Below are 19,463 nucleotides of genomic sequence, written 5' to 3' on the forward strand. Positions count from 1 at the left end.
CATCCTCTCTGACATTGATATTCCTACTTCATGGATATTACTTGAAATTATTCCACTTTCCAAGAAAGGGGATTGATCTAATCCAGTATATGATAAGCCTCTAAGCCTAATTGACTCTCTATAAATGATCTTTTTGCAAACAGGTATTGGTACATTTTCAGGATTGGATTAATGAGAGGATGTCCTGTCTGATTTGCAGGCGGGCTTTAGAGCCAATGTCAGTACTATCGACCAGGTCTTCCATTTTACTTGCATTTACTCGAAAGAGGTAAATATAAACAGGGGTAAACTCTTTGTTGCTTTTGTTGATTTATGCACAGCCTTTAATAAGGTCCCCAGGGGTAACCTTTGGAGGGTGTTGGATGCAATAGGCATCCCCGCTCCTATTCTGAACATCTTGGTGAAACTGCATGCTGATAATCTTGCCCAAGTAGGATGGGGGGAGGATGGGTAAGTGACCAAACCCATCAGGATAAATTGTGGGGTGAGGCAGGGGTGTGTTCCCGCCCCTACCCTGTACACATTGGACATGAATGGGATGATAGAGTACGTGAATAGGAATAGGTGAGATGCACCAAAACATGGAGGGAGAAGGTTGCCGACTCTTCTCATTACAGATGACACCCTGTTGATATTTAAGTCACCCAAGGGCTCCAGTAGTTGCTAAACACCTTCAATTCCTTCTGCGCTGAGCAGGGCTAGGAGCTAAGAGGCCGATTACAATGCTGTCGGAAAAGGCTCCGACTGTCAGTCGATGCCTTTCTGTCCGCATCGTAATATGCCCGTCAAATTCCTTTCCAACCGCCTCATTTCAATGGAGGCTGTTGGAAAGGAATCCAACCGGTCATTCCGGCTGGCACCCGACGGGCTCAGAGAGCCCGTCAGCCAGTCGGAATGCAGCCAGTAATCCCAAGGGCGGCTATTTCTGCCCTTGGGATTACGATGTTGGGTTTCGGCAGCCTTTCCGTGCCAGCCTTTCTGACACAGGAAGTCTGTCGGATCTCAACTTTGGGGCCCCCCAGCAGGGCACTCGTGGGTGCCCAACCTCCGGTTGGCGGCCGAGTAGGGGCACATTTGGTGCCCCTTGTTGATCCCTGCACCCCGTGGCAGGCACCTTGAGGTGCCTGCCACGAGGTGCAGGGATGAACAGCACCTCCCATTTTACAATATGAGCATGTGTTCCAGCCAGTTTACTGTCGGAATACATGCTTCCATTGTAAAATTTAGGAATGTGACCAAACTGTGTTCGGTCGCATCCTAATGGGCCCGTCGGGACTGCCGACTGGGTGTCGGTCGGTTCCATGACAGAGTCAATGTAAGGCGGAGGCAACTCTGTCCGACACCGTAATCAGCCCCTAAGTGTATGTTTTTCTGAAATCGAAAGGTGACCTGCTGCAAGAGACATATGCTCGTTGGGGAAACCCCTATAGATCTGATGGCTGACTTTGACTATCTAAGCATAATACTTACACTGAATTTGAGCCGAATTTGACGTGGGCACCGCATCTCGAAAAGACACATGCGACCTTAATCCAGCAGACAACAAATTTAGCTAGAATTTCAAGAAGGACAACTTTCAAGAAAGATAGCCCCACCCCTTGATATCTATACCACCAAGGCTTTTGGGTAGGTGATGTACGGGGCTAAAATTGGGTTTGTATGAACACACACAGCTTAGCTACAGTGGAGCCTTGGTTTTTAAGATTCTTAATCAACCTTCCTTTGAGTATTCCAATTGACCCCTGTCTGTCTGGACCTGCCTCAAAGAAGATCCTTCCATAAAATTGAATGAAGACTCCTCACCTTCTGGCATTGGCTGTGGTCCTTCTCAGCTGTTGAAACCTACCGGGTGGGCCTAAGTAATTCTTGGCATCCCAATGTGTTGAAAAAATCCTCTGGTTTTGAGCCATTAAGGTACTCCTTCAGAAATTGGGGTTAGAATCATATTGGTCTTAACCCGAGAATCTGTGCATTGAGTTAGGATCAAAGAAAGCAATTAGGTGTTTGCAGCTGTTGAATCTGTGACAAGGTGTAAAGGAAGGCTCTCATTAGCCTTTAGTGATATAAAACAATGCAGGCGTATGGGCCAACTGTCGATGAAATAGTCCCTGCTCCACCACGAAAACTGTACCTTCAATTTAAATACAGAACTTTACACGTTAAAGGATTTACCAGTAAGTGGCAAGCGAAGGATGTAACTGATGACTAGTGTCCGGTATGTCAAGGGGGCTCAGAAACATTGACACACATATTATTATTTTGTCCATGTTATCATAACTTCAGGGCAAAGTAGATTGCTCCTTTCTGCAGTACTCTGGGCACCATGCGGTTTTTAGAGGCATTCAGAATATTGTGCACCGATACAAGTATTTTGGTGGTCTTTGGTGTGACTGAATACTTTAGGGCCCTATGGATTAGGCGTTCCAAGAGTAAACAAGGTAGGGACTAAATTATACCGGGACAGTGTGCATTTGAATTGTGAACATCCTCTCGATCCAATGTTAAGTCCGAGTGCCTTGGGGGAGGTGATGATTTTGACTTGCTACAAATGCATTGGTCACTTTAAAAGGAAATGTAGGCTGTTTATTGTTGTTTTAAGAATGGCCTGTGACATTGTCAACTCAAAACTACGCTATTTATTGGAATTGTGAACATCCTTTTGATCCAATGTTAAGTCCGAGCGAAAAGGGGGAGGTGACAATGTTGACTAGCCACATATGCATTGGTCACTTTAAAAGTATTTGTAGTCTGTTTATTATTGTCTCAAGAATGGCCTGTGACACTGTTAACTCAAAACTACACTGTTAGACATTAATATATTGTATGATGTCATCAATGCTCACCTGTCTCAGTGTTGTCATGAATCCTTTAATGGCAGGGGCCTTCCTTTTGCATGGGTTTTTCACAAAACTTGTTTTGCTGCTGGCTTCTATCTTTGGTATGACTTTTTGAGATTTTATCATACTATACTTTTAATGTTTTATAATTGGATGGTTTTAATGTATATTATTTATTCATGTGTGACAATCTTAGTGATCGAAATAAAGTTTATGAACTGAACTATGTAGCACGTCAGTGTACCCCACTCCAGTGCACACTATTTCAGTTTACCTCACTGAACTGTACTACACTCCACTGTATGCCCCTCCACTGTGTGCTATTTCAGTTTACAATATTCCAATATATACCCCCACACTGCACAATCCTCCAGTGTATAGCACTTCACTGTATGCCACTACAATATACGCAAATACACTCTATAATATTTACACATCGTACATTTACTTTACCATACTCTAGTGTAGGCTATCCCACTGTCTACCACTACACTGTACACTACAACACTCTACCACTCGAGTATATGCCCCTATTACATACAAGTTTACTGTACGTCACTCCACTGCATGCAACTCCACTCAATGTTACTCCGCTGAAAGCCATTCCATTGTATGCCATTCCACTATACCTTACTCCAGTATACCTCATTCCACTTTACTCCTCTCCGGCGAACCAGTATATACTACACCACAGTAAACTTTACAACAATATCTACCATTATATTGTACCACACTCCAGTTAATAACGCTCCACTCTATAAAACTAAAGAGTATATTACAACATTTTTAATAAGCTCATTTGAACTAATAAAATGTACCAATAAAAACAAAGGTTAAAGATAAGTTATAGTTAGGAAAGCTTGATGTATGTTTGATATACAAAGCCAAATTAAAATCCACTAACATTAGAATTCTTAAGTAATAGTTATCTATTGATTTTATATCTACACCCCTTACGTACCTAATTCTATCCTATTTGTGCCAAACACACTTTAAACTACACAACTCTAACAAACACAAACCTTATATGTTGAAGGTATCATTTACACACCAATTTCACATGACTACAATTCATACTAATAGCTCACATTTATACTTTAAATTAATATCAGTTGCGCACCTCTGTACTTAGTTTAAATATGAGTATGGCTTATAGTAATGTGAAAGTGGTGCATGAATGATAGCTTCAACAGATTAATATACGTTTTGATTCTGTTATGGTTTTGTTATTTAAAATGTGTTTGACATAAATAAGATAGGAATAAGTGCTCTTAAGTGCTGTGTTCTCCCGTGAACATGGGATGTGCGTGTGATGCACCCGGGTATGTGCCTAGGCCTAGATTAGGCCTAGACCAAGCCAAGACCGGGCCCAGCTTTGCCCATCATCGCCCGGAGGAGGGTGGGCCAGGCTACCCTATTTACATCATATCACAGGTACTGCTGTTTAAAAATTATTTTTACCAGGAAAAAACTTGTTTTAAATTTGGAAGGCATAAGATTCCCGTGATTCTCCAAGGGGCTCTGGGCACCACCCTCAATGGATTTTTACAGAGAGCAGTTGGAGTTTTAACTAAAGAGATTGAGCTTGCTGAACCCTATCTGTCACTCTACCCCCCCCCCTTGTTCCCTAAAGTCCCTCATCGGCCCCAATAGAAGCTCAAAATTGTGACCTTAGTGCAATAAGCAATATTCTAGCCCCAGAGCAAGACCTGGGGTCGCAGCAGTTAGTACTCCTGCAATGGATTTGGGAGAGGCGCAACTTAAATCCCAACCCAGTGGTGGTATACCAAGTGGCAGGTGAGAAAAAGGAAGAGAGTTGCAGTAGGCACCAAACCAAAGAGGCCATGTATCTCAGCTCTTGCCCCTAGGCATGATAAGGGGATAGAAGGGGACAGCTGAGGGGAATTCTTTCTTTGACAAAAGGAAAGATCTAAGCAGTGATCTCATAGAATACCTGCTGGGTAAGCTTGAACCTATCTATGACCGCCATGGGGCTATTGAAGCACAACTAATTAAACATAACCCCCTGTTCGCGGCCAAGCAGTGGACAGGAGCACAAGTGGTTGCCTCCTGCCCAAGGTACATGACCAGGGGTTACCTACATACTGCCCCCAATTTTTCTAGCATAGTATTGAAGGAAGTGACCCGCTTAGGGGCACCCGGGTCACCACAGACCACCTCTCAGCCTTCCATACCAAATGAAGGGTCAGAGAAACAGTGGAGAATATACACCAATAATCTTTTATTAGTATAGGCTCAGAGCGGGGCTCCATCTGCACAGTATCGTAACCATACTACAGAGCGAACTGAGGAACAGCAAGCATAAAGCTACATAATGTACATTGCATGGTTAGCTAAGAACATGCCCTCATTAGAATGTTCCAAACAGATGTGGCCGAAAAGTGAAAGACATAAAAAAGGTTTCCACTGTCATATCTTACACAGTTCAGAACACTCTCATGGCAGTTCCATCCCATGCTGCGATCAAACTACCAGACAGGTGGGAGAGGTTCTTGATCTATGGAAAACTATGCACTGGCACCAACAGTTGTTCGTTACAGTAACAAAACTTAGCAAAGGGTATTTCTCGGAACAGGGAAGGATTTTTTTCGAACCTCAAACAAAATGAAGCCTGAAAAAGAAAATGGTGCAGCGAATGCTAACTTATACATGGCATTACGAGAGCATCAATGAGCATAATCTAACAGTATTGGGTGGCTCTTATTCCACAAACAATATGCTGGTAATTCAATCAACGGTGGCTGGGAGAGTGGGAGTAGATATAACAGCAAGGAATGGACAAAGGGAAAGTGGCAGGGGTAGAGACATTGGCAAAGTCATCAAAGCCCTAGGAAAAAATACAACTACTTTCCCTCAACTTCACAATGAATGACCCTGTACTTTATAGTGCCGAAGGACATTTTAACCATACCTGCGTCCACGTATGAAGATTATTCTGCCCTGAAGAACAAAAATAACCATTGGCCTAGAAGCAAGTCGGGTGGTCCTTAAACCTTTTAACCACGGTAATAATGGTTAGAAGAACACTCTGGATAGGTCCCAACAAAAATAAGGCAAATGGAAACAGTGTGCTCATCAATTTTAGATTCCCAATTATGGTTAAAACACTTTTAAATGTTTTTTTAAGCCAAGTTCACCCCACAGGATCCATAGAGGTGCTGCCCTTGGGTTACTTTTATAGGCCTTTTGTCCTGTCACAGGTAACTGCTATTGTGAGTACCAATTGTCCTGCCTTTAATAAGCCCATGTACAATCTGGAAACCAGAAATGAATTCGAACCATTGGCCTCCCTGGAAGACATAGATTGATGGTGCCCCCTAATGGACTTGGAATTTGGGGACTTTCAAGCAGAGAAAAAATACAGGCAATCGGAACAATGTGAGACTAATAGGCCATTGGATGGGAGTTGCATCATGCTCCGGAGCCTTCCACATTCTGATATTCCATAAAATATGTTGTCAGGTTGAAGGGATCTAGAGATAAAGGTTTCTCACAGGCGGTTTCCTGCCGGCTGCTCCTTCCTGGCAGTGTTCCCACTATAACAGAATAAATTAAGCAGAGAGAAATTCCAAAGTGTACATTGCCAAGGATGGGTCATGTTTATTGGGGCGACCTCAACAAAGGGATCTGATAATCAAATTGGATCCTAACCATACTGAGCAAATACTGGGTTCTGGATCAAGTGTGAGTGATGTGCGGTCTGAGAAATTGCAGGAGAACGTTCTTGAAGTTTTCAAGAATGATTCAGGGTTACTTAATGGATTTTCCCATAAGAATGTGTTGAAGGATGGTGTGGTTCCTAATGTGCACAAGGTTCGGACTGTGCCTATGGTGATGAGGGAGCTTTTGAAGAAAGAATTGGAGAAATTGTGTGCTTCTGGTCTAATCAAGGAGATTGAGACCTTAGAATGATTGGCCCCGGTAGTCATGGCTAAGAAGCCCAATTGGGGCTTGAGGATGTGTGTTGACTTGCGGGATGTGAATCGGGCAATTTGGGTTGACAGATTTCCTCTGCCTAATATTGGGAAATGTTGGTGATGATCAAGGCTGCAAAAGTGTTCTCTACCCTAGATCTGTCACCAGCTTATCATCAGATACCGTTACATACAGATTCTAGACATCTTACATTCTTTGTTACCCCAGAAGGAGTATACATATTCAAGCTCATACATTTCGTTTGGCGTTAGCTTCTGTTGTTTTTCAGAGGGCAATGCACCAGCTGTTTAAGGGACTAAGTAATGTGACGTATTTCCAAGGCGACATATTTATTTTTGCTGAAAATGTGACAAAACACGACAAAGTGTTTTCTGAGGTGTTGGGTATTTTGCAACGTAGTAGGATAACTAGTAAACTGGAGAAAAAAATAATTTGGTGTCACTGGTGTTGATTATTTAGGTCATTGGCTGGTTCTTTCTAAGGTTTGCGGACAAGACTGTGTGCATGTGGGGTTTCATGCTCAAGAATGCCAAGTTTATCTGGTGTCCTGAATGTGAGCGTACTTTCAAGCAAATCAAGGGGGAGATTGCGTCTTCTCCTGCTCTCAAGCAGTTTGATACCCATGACAGAAGCATAGTGTTCCCTGATATCAGTGATCCCCAAGGCAATTGTGACTGACAACGGTGTGCAGTATGCATCAATGGCTATGGAGTCCTTTTTGCAGTTGTAAGGTGAAGAGTACATCAGGTCAGCTTTAAATTATCCGCTAAGTAATGGTCTGGATGAAAAATGGAACAGGACATTGAAAGAGGGCATCCAGTTGGCCCTAAATCAAGATGAGCAATTGAGAGTGGCTGCGCGTAAGCTGGTATGGGCGTACAAAACAACTCCCAATAGTGTTACTGTTAAAGCACCTTTTGAAATTATGATGGGAAGGAAGGCACGATCATTTCTTATCAAAGGGGTGCTAAGGGAAAAGGATGATGGTGTGTCACCTGGGAGTTCCAAGGGAGGGGTTGAAGTATGGTTGGCTGATCAAAAGGGTGAATCGCTTTTCTATTTCATGCAATGGTGAGAATCGCACAGTTAGTGTGTCTTCATTGTTCCTTCTTGCATGTTGTATAGTAATCTGTAAAAACGTTCTTAAGTTTGACTTCTGTAAGTTGATGTGGTTTTTATGACCCATTTATTATTTGAAGCTGATATTCTTTGTACAGTTTTTTTGTATATCGTTTCATTGTAAGAGAGACGATGGTGCTCCGGAGCCTTCCACATTTTGACATTCCATGGAACGTGTTGTCGGATTGGAAGGCTCAGGAGACTACAGTTTCTGACTGGTGGGTTCCTGGCCCACTTCTCCCTCCTGGCAATGTTCCCACTATAGAAGAATAAATTAAGCAACATACCTTCCTTTGTTGGATCATCATTTCAGTGGGACAAACACAGGAAGAGAAAATTAGGGAGGAAAGCAGAAACTCGAGATAGATATCAAAGCCATTTAATCATGATGTAGGGGCTAATCCACAGCCCCCTCTAAGTATAAATTAATTATTAAAAACAAAAGTCTGTTCCGACAAACAGCTAAATCTGTCTTTAGCCGAGACCTAAAAAAGAGTACTCCACGTGTGTGTTATCATAACTCTCGGGCTGAAGGGCTATAAAAACAGTTGAGTCAAATAACATGACATCAGTTTCTAACTAGCAGTGCTCAACACCCGAAGAAACCTCCTTACAATATAGGCTGGTAAACAGAAGGCAATGTAAAAAATACTATGAGAGGCAAATTCCTTTTACTCACAAGGTTTGAATCGCCATAATACGATAGGAACCATCCTCGAAGGCATAACAAAGCTTTTTTCCACAAATCAATGCTTGAAAATCAACACTAACTTGAAAAAGAGCTAAATATTAACATCATATTATCGTACCTTCCCGAACATGAGTTAATGTTTATAGGTTACAGGGTGGAAAAGGGCCAGAATAGCAGCTATGCCCAATATAGATTGCTCTGGGTTCTGGGTGTTATTTTTCTTTTTTTCTTCTATAAATTAAATATATTTGGTGTTCCTGTTCCTCTGAGATATCTTGATTAAGTTATCCGCCCATATTCCCTTTTTCCAATATCCTGAGGGGAAGTGTGTTAGGAAGCAAAGAGCAGGCCCTGCGCTCTACTGCTGGCACTGCGATTTTGATTATTTTCCCAGTTCCCGATGTCCCAAATGAGAAAGCAGAAACTACACCTTAAAGGAACCCCCTCCCCCACCCAGATTTGAAATTTGGTCACAATTTATATTTTTTTAAGTCTACACTGACATACAATCTTTACCATAAGTTCTTCCCGAGTATTGAATACCATGAGGTAACCAAGCACCATGGGACCAAGAAGTGTCGGTATGTAGCCATATCTCAAACAGTTAAAGTAACATTTTGAAAATGTTGCTAAATGAGAGTAGCTGCCGCATCAAGGGCACCTACTCTGGCAGCACATTACCCTTGTTTTTATTGGAAATGTGCTACCACCAACGTGCCCGTTGAGTGTATAGGAGGAGATGTTCAATAAAGTGAAATGCAGTTTGTCCACTTGCACTTGGTTCCAAACAAAATCTTGTAGACGAGTCTCAAGAACTTGAATCTTTCTGTTGTGATAACTAGGAACAATTGACTTGCTCTCGGGGTTGGTGGGATGCGTCTAAATTAGGAGGTATTTGTTATGGTCCGGGATGCTGATTTCTGTATTAGATGTTGTAAAACGTCCTTTTCAGTGGTTCCTGCCAGCAGTGAGTTGGAGTAGTCCAATTTCGATCTGATAATCACCCCGCTCTGTTTTAAGTTCCATCTCATCAAGAAACTGATTCACTCTTTGCAGAAACTTCTAATTGTAATTGGAAGAGACATTTGTTGCATATGATAGATATTCATGAGCTGAAACAGGCACCCCGAGTTTTTAAGTCAGTCCTGACTGTATCTCTGAGTCACTAACTGGAAAGACGTGATGCCCATCTTTAATCTTTTTTAGAAATGTATCAATTACCAAAGTAGAAACTCAATTTATAAGGGGACCTCCCTCTGCTGCAAAGTGCACCTCTGAGAGGATCAAACCGTGCTCCACCCCAAACTACAGATTCTCAAGTAAAAGTAACTGATTCAGCGCGAGAATGGAGTAATTGTAACCACAGTTACTAAATCAACAAAACAAATATCATAAAAAAGGATTAGGCCTCATCGAGAGAAATCTCATGTGTTTGTTTATTTATCAAAGGCCCACCAGCGGATCTCTAGTCATGCCCTTACTGACGACTCAAGGGACAAGGTGAACGGACGACACTTTTCCTGTCATCTTTTATGTCTGATAATAAAGCAGTGAAACACATTGCCTGGTATAGAAAGCTTAAACGGACAATTGTTTTTTGTCTCTTTAAACTTGAGTTTTCTTTCTCAGTCCTTTAAACACCTTCATAGCTCCTAAATGGTTTGCTGTTTTCTTTCTGGACATAAATTCGGGAAGGAATAGATCTGCTACCATATAAAATAATATCCAAACCACCTTGTGGGGATGAGGGCAACAGGTGTGTGGACTGCATGTCATCACATAAAGAAACGCACCATATCAAATGATGCTGGTCGAGCCTCCTATATTTTTGATTTCATTATCAGGAATATTGAACACAGAATGGATGCCAAATGTTTAGTTGAAGACATAGGGTTGTTCAGTGATTCTGATGCAAATTAATGTCTGATGCCTAGACCACAGTGATTGGTCATTCCAACACGCAGATGCAGTGAGCGCTTATTGTATTCTATTTCAATCAATATTTTTAAAGATGCTTTTAAATGGCTATGTCTTCAGTTGATTATTTTGCCAGGCTAACTGGTTTATATTGTTGCTAGGAATTATTGGAAATGCCATGTATTTGAGAACCAGTGGAGTGTGTCTTAGAGGTAGTACCGACAATCCCATCACATCTCTATGAGGATTTCGATGACCGCCAACCTTTCATGTTACTCACATGTCTTGTGCACATATTTAGGGATTCGCATTATAATCTGGTTCTTGTTCTGTTTTCTACAGCTATCCTTCAGTATCAAAAGTGCTGAATAACACTGACTTCAACCCGTACACCACTGAAGAAAATGGTGGCACCCCATATATGTCCAAAGCCTCTGGAAAGCACCACTACCACCATCACCACCACCTTCATTCTAGTTATGGCGCAGTCACTGTGGAGAACAAAGACTTGAACCATGGAGTTACGAGTACAAACAGTAAGTACACACCTGTGCTGCACACACAATGGAAGATGCTGTTAAGGTTCAGGCGAATCTGTAATTTTCTCCTGAAATGTTTGATCTATTTTAACATTTCAAGTCACAGTGAGTCCATCCTGTGCCTTTCAGTTTTATCCCATTAGCAAACGTGGAACTTTTCTTTATTTTTTGGAGGACCTCTCATCAGCCAGGATAGCTTGACTCCAGTGGCACGGAGAGCATGGGTTCCATGGCTGGGCATACCCGTCCCACTCGGGGTGACAAATGCAAAAAGAACAATTGAGGGACAGAATGCAGAACAATGTCACACATTCACCCCAGTACAGAGATCTGGGCCTCAATTCATCGTTTTTTGCTCACCATGACATTCCAGTTTGAACCCAGCCATATGCAAATCACACTTGACCCTGTGCCCAATGGGAACAATCCAGCCCAAACTGTCAGGCCAGGTCCTCCCTGGACTGGAAACAATTACCATTACCATTAAGTTGCATTTAGTGGTTAGATTTTTCCAGGTACCACAGATAGTCCCATTTGTGTCCATTCAGTCGAATAATATAGTCTGTTACAATGCAATATGACAGAAGCTAGACAGTAGTTGTGAGCCTGTATGACTGCAGTTTTTCCCTGGCTAATAAACCACTGCTCAAATGCAATGCAGAAACTGAGCTACTTTTCTTTGGTTCTAAGGCCATTGAGCCTTGGTAATTCTATTGGATGGTGTCGGCCCCTCCCCCTGGTTACCAAGCTAGCTTGTAAGGAATTTAGGTATTACATTTGATGACCATCTTTCCTTTGTTCATCAGGTCAACGCATGAGTGGGGACTTGTTTTGGATTGCTGCATGTGCTAAGGACATTTCTTCACTTTTTTTCCTTCAAAGCTAGATAACAGTTAGTACAGGCCCTAAGAACATCTAGGCCTGACTACGGCAATGCTGTGTACCGGAACATTCCGGGCCATCTTATCAATAAATTGCAGGTAGTCCAAAACACAGCAACCTGTCCCCTTTTGGGTTGACCATTGAGCATGTGCCTCCACATTTGAAGGCATGACATTGGCTCCCTATTAAGAAGAGGGTTCTTTTCAAGACCCTGGTACAGGTACAGAAGGCTCTCCATAAATCTGGAGCAGGTTACCTCAGAGCAAAGATTATTCCCTATGCTCTGACTAGATACCTTTGTTCAGCAAACACTTTTCAGGCCCAAGTCACTTGGATCTAGCGCTCCAGAGCTGGTGGAAGGTCCCTTTCCTTTTTAGGAGCATCATCTTGGAACAAACTTCCCCATGGCAGACTCTATAGAGTTTCAGAAGAAATTGAAAACATGGCTGTTCAATCAGGATTAAAGGTTCTGATCATTCAACATGTCAATATCTGTGGTGCGATGCACCATGACATTCCTTGGAGTAACAGAGCGCTATTCGAATATCCATTACATTATATATTGGGTAGTTGGTTGAGGGGGTTGTAAACCCTTCTCAAGCAACTGTCACAATCCTTGTTGCGTAACACTCTGGTAGCTTAGCACAAAAGCTGTCATGCCTAATTTAAAGGCAAAATGTAAAGTATGTATGTAGGACTTAATCCATAATTTTAGAAAAACAGAGTACATTTTAATAATTATTTGAGACCAATACTGCGAAAATCTAATTAGTAGAACTGGAGATATGCAATTTTAAAGATTTTGCTAAAAGTAGTGCCAAAAGGCGCAAAGCACCAATTGAAGGTCTCTGGGCACTGAACAGGAACCAAGGTCACAAGTTCAGGCCATGCACGATGGAGGGCAGGGCCAGTCTTTCTTTTCAGACACCAGGGCAGGCCTCAGACTACAGGAAATTCCTCTGGCAGCAGGGCAGTCCTTCTTCTGTTATATTCACAGGTCCAGGAGTGTTCTGAAGAGTGGACATGAGGGTCCTAATTTTATACCTTATGCCTGCCTTGAAGTGGAAGAAACGTCTGGAGATTTTCCCCCACAGAAGTGCCTGAAATGTCCTGCCTCCCTGCTCTGGTCACAGTTTGTTTGGAGGCACAATAGGCTAGTATGAGGTTCCTTGTGGGTGAGCAGTGGCAGTGTCTTTGAAGTGCATGCTAAACAGGTGACAGCTCTGCTCATCCCATCACGTTAGGGTGACCCATCCTGCTAACACCCAGTCTCTCTATTGTGTGGCTGTCTGGGAGACATACACAAAGCCCAAGGAGCAGGCTGTAGGCACCAAATGGTTAGGACAAAAAAATGCCAGCATTCTTAAAGTGGCATTTTTAGAGTTGTGACTTTATCATTAAAGAGGATTTTATATTACAATTCCCTAACCCCAAAAATGGAATTTCTACCTACTCCCAAACAAAAGTTATCACATATTAAATGTAATACGTTAACCCAATTTTATCCTATGGGAGGAGGTAGAGATAGCCCGCACTATGGTAAAAAACACATTTGTGAGTTTTTCTCTACAAGAACTTGGAAAACTTAAAAATAAATGGCCAATATTTTAAATGCAATGCACCCTGCTCTTACATCGACACTTGCTTACGGGTCTAGCCAAAAAGAAAAAAAAAAACAGTGCCCAATTGAAATCATGAAAAGAAGCCCTTAAAACAAAAGCTTTTTAATTATTGCAATTTCTCAGATCCTGTTTTTATTCTATGAATTGTGATGTTCTTACTTTTTTAAGGCTCTATTGTAATGCAATGGTTTCAAGTAACTTATGCAATTATATAAATAAACTAGCAGCCCGTCCCGACGTTGTCCGGGTATGAAATAGAATGTGTGTATTTGGCAAGGGCAATTTATTTTAAAATCTCGCAGTAGACAACATTTTTTGTTTCATCAGAATAGGGACGGAGAAGGCCCAGCTGCAGCCCTGGTTGATGTTAGAAGGCGCATGTAATTAGTGTAGTGATCCGCCGCCTGAGCCCGGCTACAGCCTTGGTTGATGGTCGGAGGCGCGTGTAATTTCGTTGAATGAGAGAGTTCAGTAACAGCGCGCAGGAGAGGCTGCAGTAACGTTACTTACCAGGCCTCCAGGTGAACGCGTTTGTCACGCCCCCAGCACACGGCCACAGCAGACGATCTTCTGATTAATGTACGACCCACATGGCATGAAGGGCAGAACGTAGCACATGCCCCCAGCGTTTCTCACGCCCCCAGCGTGCCCCTTGATGCGACGCAATTGCGTTCACATGACATGAAGGCCGGACACATGCCCCTAGCGTTTCTCGCGCCCCCAGCATGTCACGCCCCCAGCGTTCCCCTTGATGCTGCGCAGCAACATCATTGGCGCTTGTATGTACGACTCACATGGCATGAAGGGCGGACACATGCCCCCAGCGTTTGTCACGCAACCCAGCACACGCCCACAGCCCACGATGTGATGGCCGTACCGCACGCCCCCAGCGTTAGTCACGCCCTCAGCCCACGCCCGCAGCACAACGCAGACACGCCCACAAGGGACTACTTTGCTGGCACATTTTTTTTCCTTTTAAATGTATAGAGGAGTTGGCCTAACGGCTAAGGCGCTCAACCTCGGAACTGGGGATCTGGGTTCGAGTCTTGGTAACGACGCCAAACATCCTGTGATTCTGGGCAAATCACTTAATCTCCCCGTGCCTAACAAAAATGAATGTGTGTCCTCATGTAACGTAACTGGTGCTATGTAAAGCACTCTGATACCTGATTCAGTTCGGGTCAAGTTTGCGCTATATAAAACTCTGCAAAAATATATATATATGGTGGCCGTCTGCATAGCCTATGTCCTTCTGCTGCAACTGCCCTTTCCAACGCAGTATTGGGTGTTGTGATTGGTGCTGTGGTTACTGAGATTACCCGCCTCAAAGGTTTGGGCTCTCTCTTTATAATATTAGTATGGATACCAAATACCAGTAAGAACCCTTTCTCTCTTTATTGACTTGTTGCCCACTGTAGGACTTGGCCTTTTTGGCTAAAGTTCCCTAAACTTTTTGCTTTCCCCCTAGATCATTTTCCTGACATAGAGTTGCCAATTTAGATGCTTTGGGTACATTGCCACTGCTGATCAGTGTCAAAGTACAAGTGTTCCCTATGTAAAGTGTAATGGTAATTAGTTGGCCACGATTGGTATGCTTGCCTTACTAGTAAAGTCCCTAGCGATGTGCACTGTGTGTGCCAGGGCAAGTAATGCAAAGGCGTGCGGAGAAGGGAACTCAGGCCGGCAGTGTAGGGCCTGCGAGCAGTTTGCTAAGTTAGCATGTTGTCCTGACAAGTGCAACCACTTGTCAGCCCTTACTTTCCCTTTTGCATACACATTGGGCATCCCTGTGGTAGGTCCCGGGTAACCCCTGGGCAGGGTGCAGTGTAAGTAAAAGGCAGGACATATATTGAGGTGTGTGCTATGTCCTGACAGTGAAAAACACTCAATTTCTTTTTCACTGGTGTAAGGCCATTCTGCCCATAGGGCAGAATGGGGGAGGCTGGGCATTGTGTTTTGGTAGCCTAGTTTTCTATAAGTTTATAATGGAGAGGTGAAGTTTAGTATGTACGAACTCACAGGGTCATAACACATCTTTCTATGAAAGTGGTTTTGTCACTGTGTGTTCAGAAACCACTCTTTTAGAAAGTGGCTGAGTTTTGTGCTTTAAGCATTTCTGTGTGTCTCTGCTGAATGTGGATTGACTGTCTGGATCTGAGAGGTGAGAGAAGCTGGGGGAGGTCTTGACCCAAGGGAGGGGTTGAGTCACACCAGGCTGACCTGCATCTGGAGAGTGGGTGAGGAGAAGCCCCGGGAGGTGAAGAGGCCTGGGTTGCTGCTATAAAACAATTGACCCTTCTCCTGCTGACTGATTAAGGATCCAGACCCCCAGTATAAAAGGGAGAAAGGTGACACTGGGAGGTAGACACCCAGAACTAATTTCGGCAGGGGCCAGGCACCCCTGAGCACAACGAACTTCAAAGACATCCAGGGGTATAACTATGACAGCTGAGAACCCTGAACATTGGAATGGAACAGAAATGGATTGAGACTGAAAAGGCTTAGACTCCTATCGTGGTCAAGAGAAACATCTACTAAGTGAGGAGCAACTGAAGATACTGCTGAGGAAAGACCAACCCTTGCTTCGTGATATGGGGCTGGTCTGCAGTTTGCTGTTTTAACCAAGGAATGGGCTTTTGGGACTGTGCTTGGTGCTCTGGTTTCCCCTGCTTGACGAAGACTGTGCTTTGTGCTGTGTCTTGTTACCCCAAGGGCCCAAGGTGAGCTGGCTCCCTGTTTGGAAACACAGGAACATAAAAGTTTCGGGAGAAGTTTCAAGCAACGCGGTGGGCGAGTGTTGTGTCAGCTAGAGACCATCGTAAGGTGTGCCCTGTGATCTTGGACACATGAAGGAGGAGTGAGACTCGGACACGCTGGGTGCGTGTCGTGGTGCACAGGAGGCGTTGATGAAGAGTGCCTGGTCAACGCGTGCATCGACTGTGAAGTGAGTCTCCTACATGGTGGGTGCGTGTAGTCGTGCACCGCAGGTGTTAGTGAAGAATGCCTGGTGGCGTGTGCATCGGAAGTGGAGTGAGTCTCTGACGCGCAGGGTGCGTGTTGTGGTGCACAGGAGGTGTTGGTGAGGAGCCTCTGACCAACGTGTGCATCGGAAGTGGAGTGAGTCTCGGACGTGCAGGGTGCGTGTCAGGGTGCACCGCAGGCATTGATAAAGAGGGCCTGGTCATCGAGTGCACCGGAGGAGAAGTGAGACTCAGACACAGTGAGCGTGTCGTGGTGCGGGCATAGGCGTTAGTGAAGAGCGCCTGGATATCGGGGCACCGGAGTTGGAGTAAGTCTCAGTGAAGCAGTGTGCGTGCTTTGGTGCAACCTGGGACTGTGGAGGTGATCGGCTGATCATCGTGTGCACTGGAAGAAAGTGAGTCTCTGCAGCACGGTGTGCGTGTCTTGGTGCCACCTGAGACCGCAGGAAGGAGTGCCTGGTGAGCGTGCACTCGGAGTCAGCGTGGAGTCCCATCCGCATTGTGTGTGTAGCTTCGTGCCAGAGGAGACCCGGAGGGTGTGGTGGTGAACGTGCACCCGGAATAAAAGTAATCTCAGGGGCTTGGGGTATGTGTGCTTTGCGGCTGCCTGACATCTTCCTAACAGTTGCGGCCCGGACCGAGGAGTTGAGCTGCCAGGCCGAGCCGCTGAGGCCCATTGAGAAAGTTCTGCACGGAAGGCCCAGTTTGCTGAAGGAGGAGAGGAGAGTGGGGTTGCACCCCCAGGAAACGTGGATCACTACCTGGGCGGGGTGTGGGCTCAGAGGGACACTCTCTCGGCCTCTCAGTCCTTCTGACAACGTGAGCCATTGCTTTGGCTCAGATTAGGGCATTTACTGACAAAAGGGGTGGCAGTACTGGGGCCCGAGTAAGAAACTGTACTTTATGTTATAGTTGATACGTGTGGAGGGGCAACTATTATCGTATAGGCTGATTGTCGTAATACATATTGCCAATATTGCTGCTAACAAACTGCCGGACTGTCTTATGACGCCTGTATAAATTTTATACTCGTTTTTATCAAACTTGTGTGGAGTCCATTTGTAGTGTCACCAGGGGGTTGCTTTGGGAGTGGTTGCACATACTGTACACTCGTGCCTTGGAGCTAGGCCTGGCTACTCGTGCCAAGCTACTAAGGGTGTGAGCAGGGCTATCTCAAATAACAAATAGAGAGGTAACGGCCTGCAATACAAAATCAATTACATAAATCCAAACAATAAGGTTCCAAAATGTCATTCGTTGATGGTAGTAGAAGTCTGTGCTTTTTGTTCCTCTGATTTCCTTCATAAAATAGAGCTTCTGGCTTCTCTAACTGCTTGTACAGCACTGGGGAGCACAGTTCCTGTGCATCCCAGGCCATTGTGCTTTCATTCCTATTTTTGTAGACCAGACAGCAGCATTACAACTGTAATACATGTGAGCAAATACATATTTTAAAATGTGCATTACCTTATTATATTGATTTTCGTTAAGAGGAAATGGTTTGATTCCACTAAGAAGGTAAATACAGATTGCCACAGAAAATAAAATGCGACGGCAATAATTAGGAGCAAGGTGAAGACCTTGGTATCTATCTGTACTCCCAGCAAAATGACTACTGAACTAATTAAAAAAAGAAAAATCGTAGCTACAAATTACTCAGCAGGCAATGGTAGAAAAGCCGAAAGGTAGAGGAACAGTCCCAAACATCGGATACGTATTTCAAAAAGGGGAAAAATGCCCTCCTCTGTGTTTGTGTTGACAATTTGAGCATTGAATGATGTATGTTTTGCAAGTACTCAGCAAATAGCATTTAAATGACAACAACTGAGGTTCCCATGTAAAGAAATAAAAGGCATAAAGCTGGCGAAACGGGTGCATTGCAAACAATTACAACAACATATCTCTATTACATAACCCAGACACTCTTTCCATGTATACCTTAGCAATAACTTTTAGCTTTGCCAATGGTTGTTACCTGTTGTTATTATTTGTTTCTTTTGGGTTTAAAGCATGTTTGCCCGGTTAATTGATAGCAATGGCCAACTTTGACTAGGCTTCCATGCACATTAAAAACAATCAATGATAATATGAATAGATGTGACAGCACATGTCTAAAAGCAAGAAACAGCATTCCCCACACATGAGCCAGTGAAACATTCTGCCTTTTTCACACACCTTTCTTAAATGTACGGCTAATTATATACATTGTGGAGTGTGGACTTTTAATTTCTTTGTTGACTACTAAACCTGTGAATCTCATCACTTGTCAACATTTTCAGTGTTTGCATTTATCTGTTAGTGATTATGGATGTCCTCAACTAGAGAGAGAATGTGTGGGTGAGGTGAAGATAAAAAATGTGACCGATGGGCATACGTGTTAGAAAGTGCCACCCTGTGCAGTTCAACCGTGTGGCTCCAACCCCAAATCACTGATGACCTTGTTGAATTAAAGAATAAAGACCAATGTTAGGGCACAGTGACGAATTCATAGCAATAAGACAATGCCAAGCATTCACTTTTTAGCATAAGTCCCGATGCAAGGCATTCAATTTTAGCAAGACAATGCCAAGCATTCAATTTTTAGCATGAAGTCCTGATGCCAGGCATTCAATTTTAGCAAGAAGCCAAAGTGGTTTTATACCCAACACGTCCAGTTGTGAATTCTTGGTACTCCTCCTATTGCTCTATGCCAGGTTTCCCCAAAGACTGTCCTGGAGGGCCGGATCCATGCCAGATTTTTAGCATATCCCCATTTAGATAAATGTAGTTATCTTAACCAATGATTCACCATAAGAACAATATACCATCATGTTCTCTCACACTCTGAAGCGCTAAGATGCTCCCTGGAGTGTAACCCGCGCTATACAAACACTAATTACATTACATTACATTAAAAACCTGGCATGGATCCGGTCTCC

Source organism: Lissotriton helveticus, chromosome 4_1 (assembly GCF_964261635.1).
Source record: "Lissotriton helveticus chromosome 4_1, aLisHel1.1, whole genome shotgun sequence".
NCBI classification, from domain to species: Eukaryota; Metazoa; Chordata; class Amphibia; order Caudata; family Salamandridae; genus Lissotriton; species Lissotriton helveticus.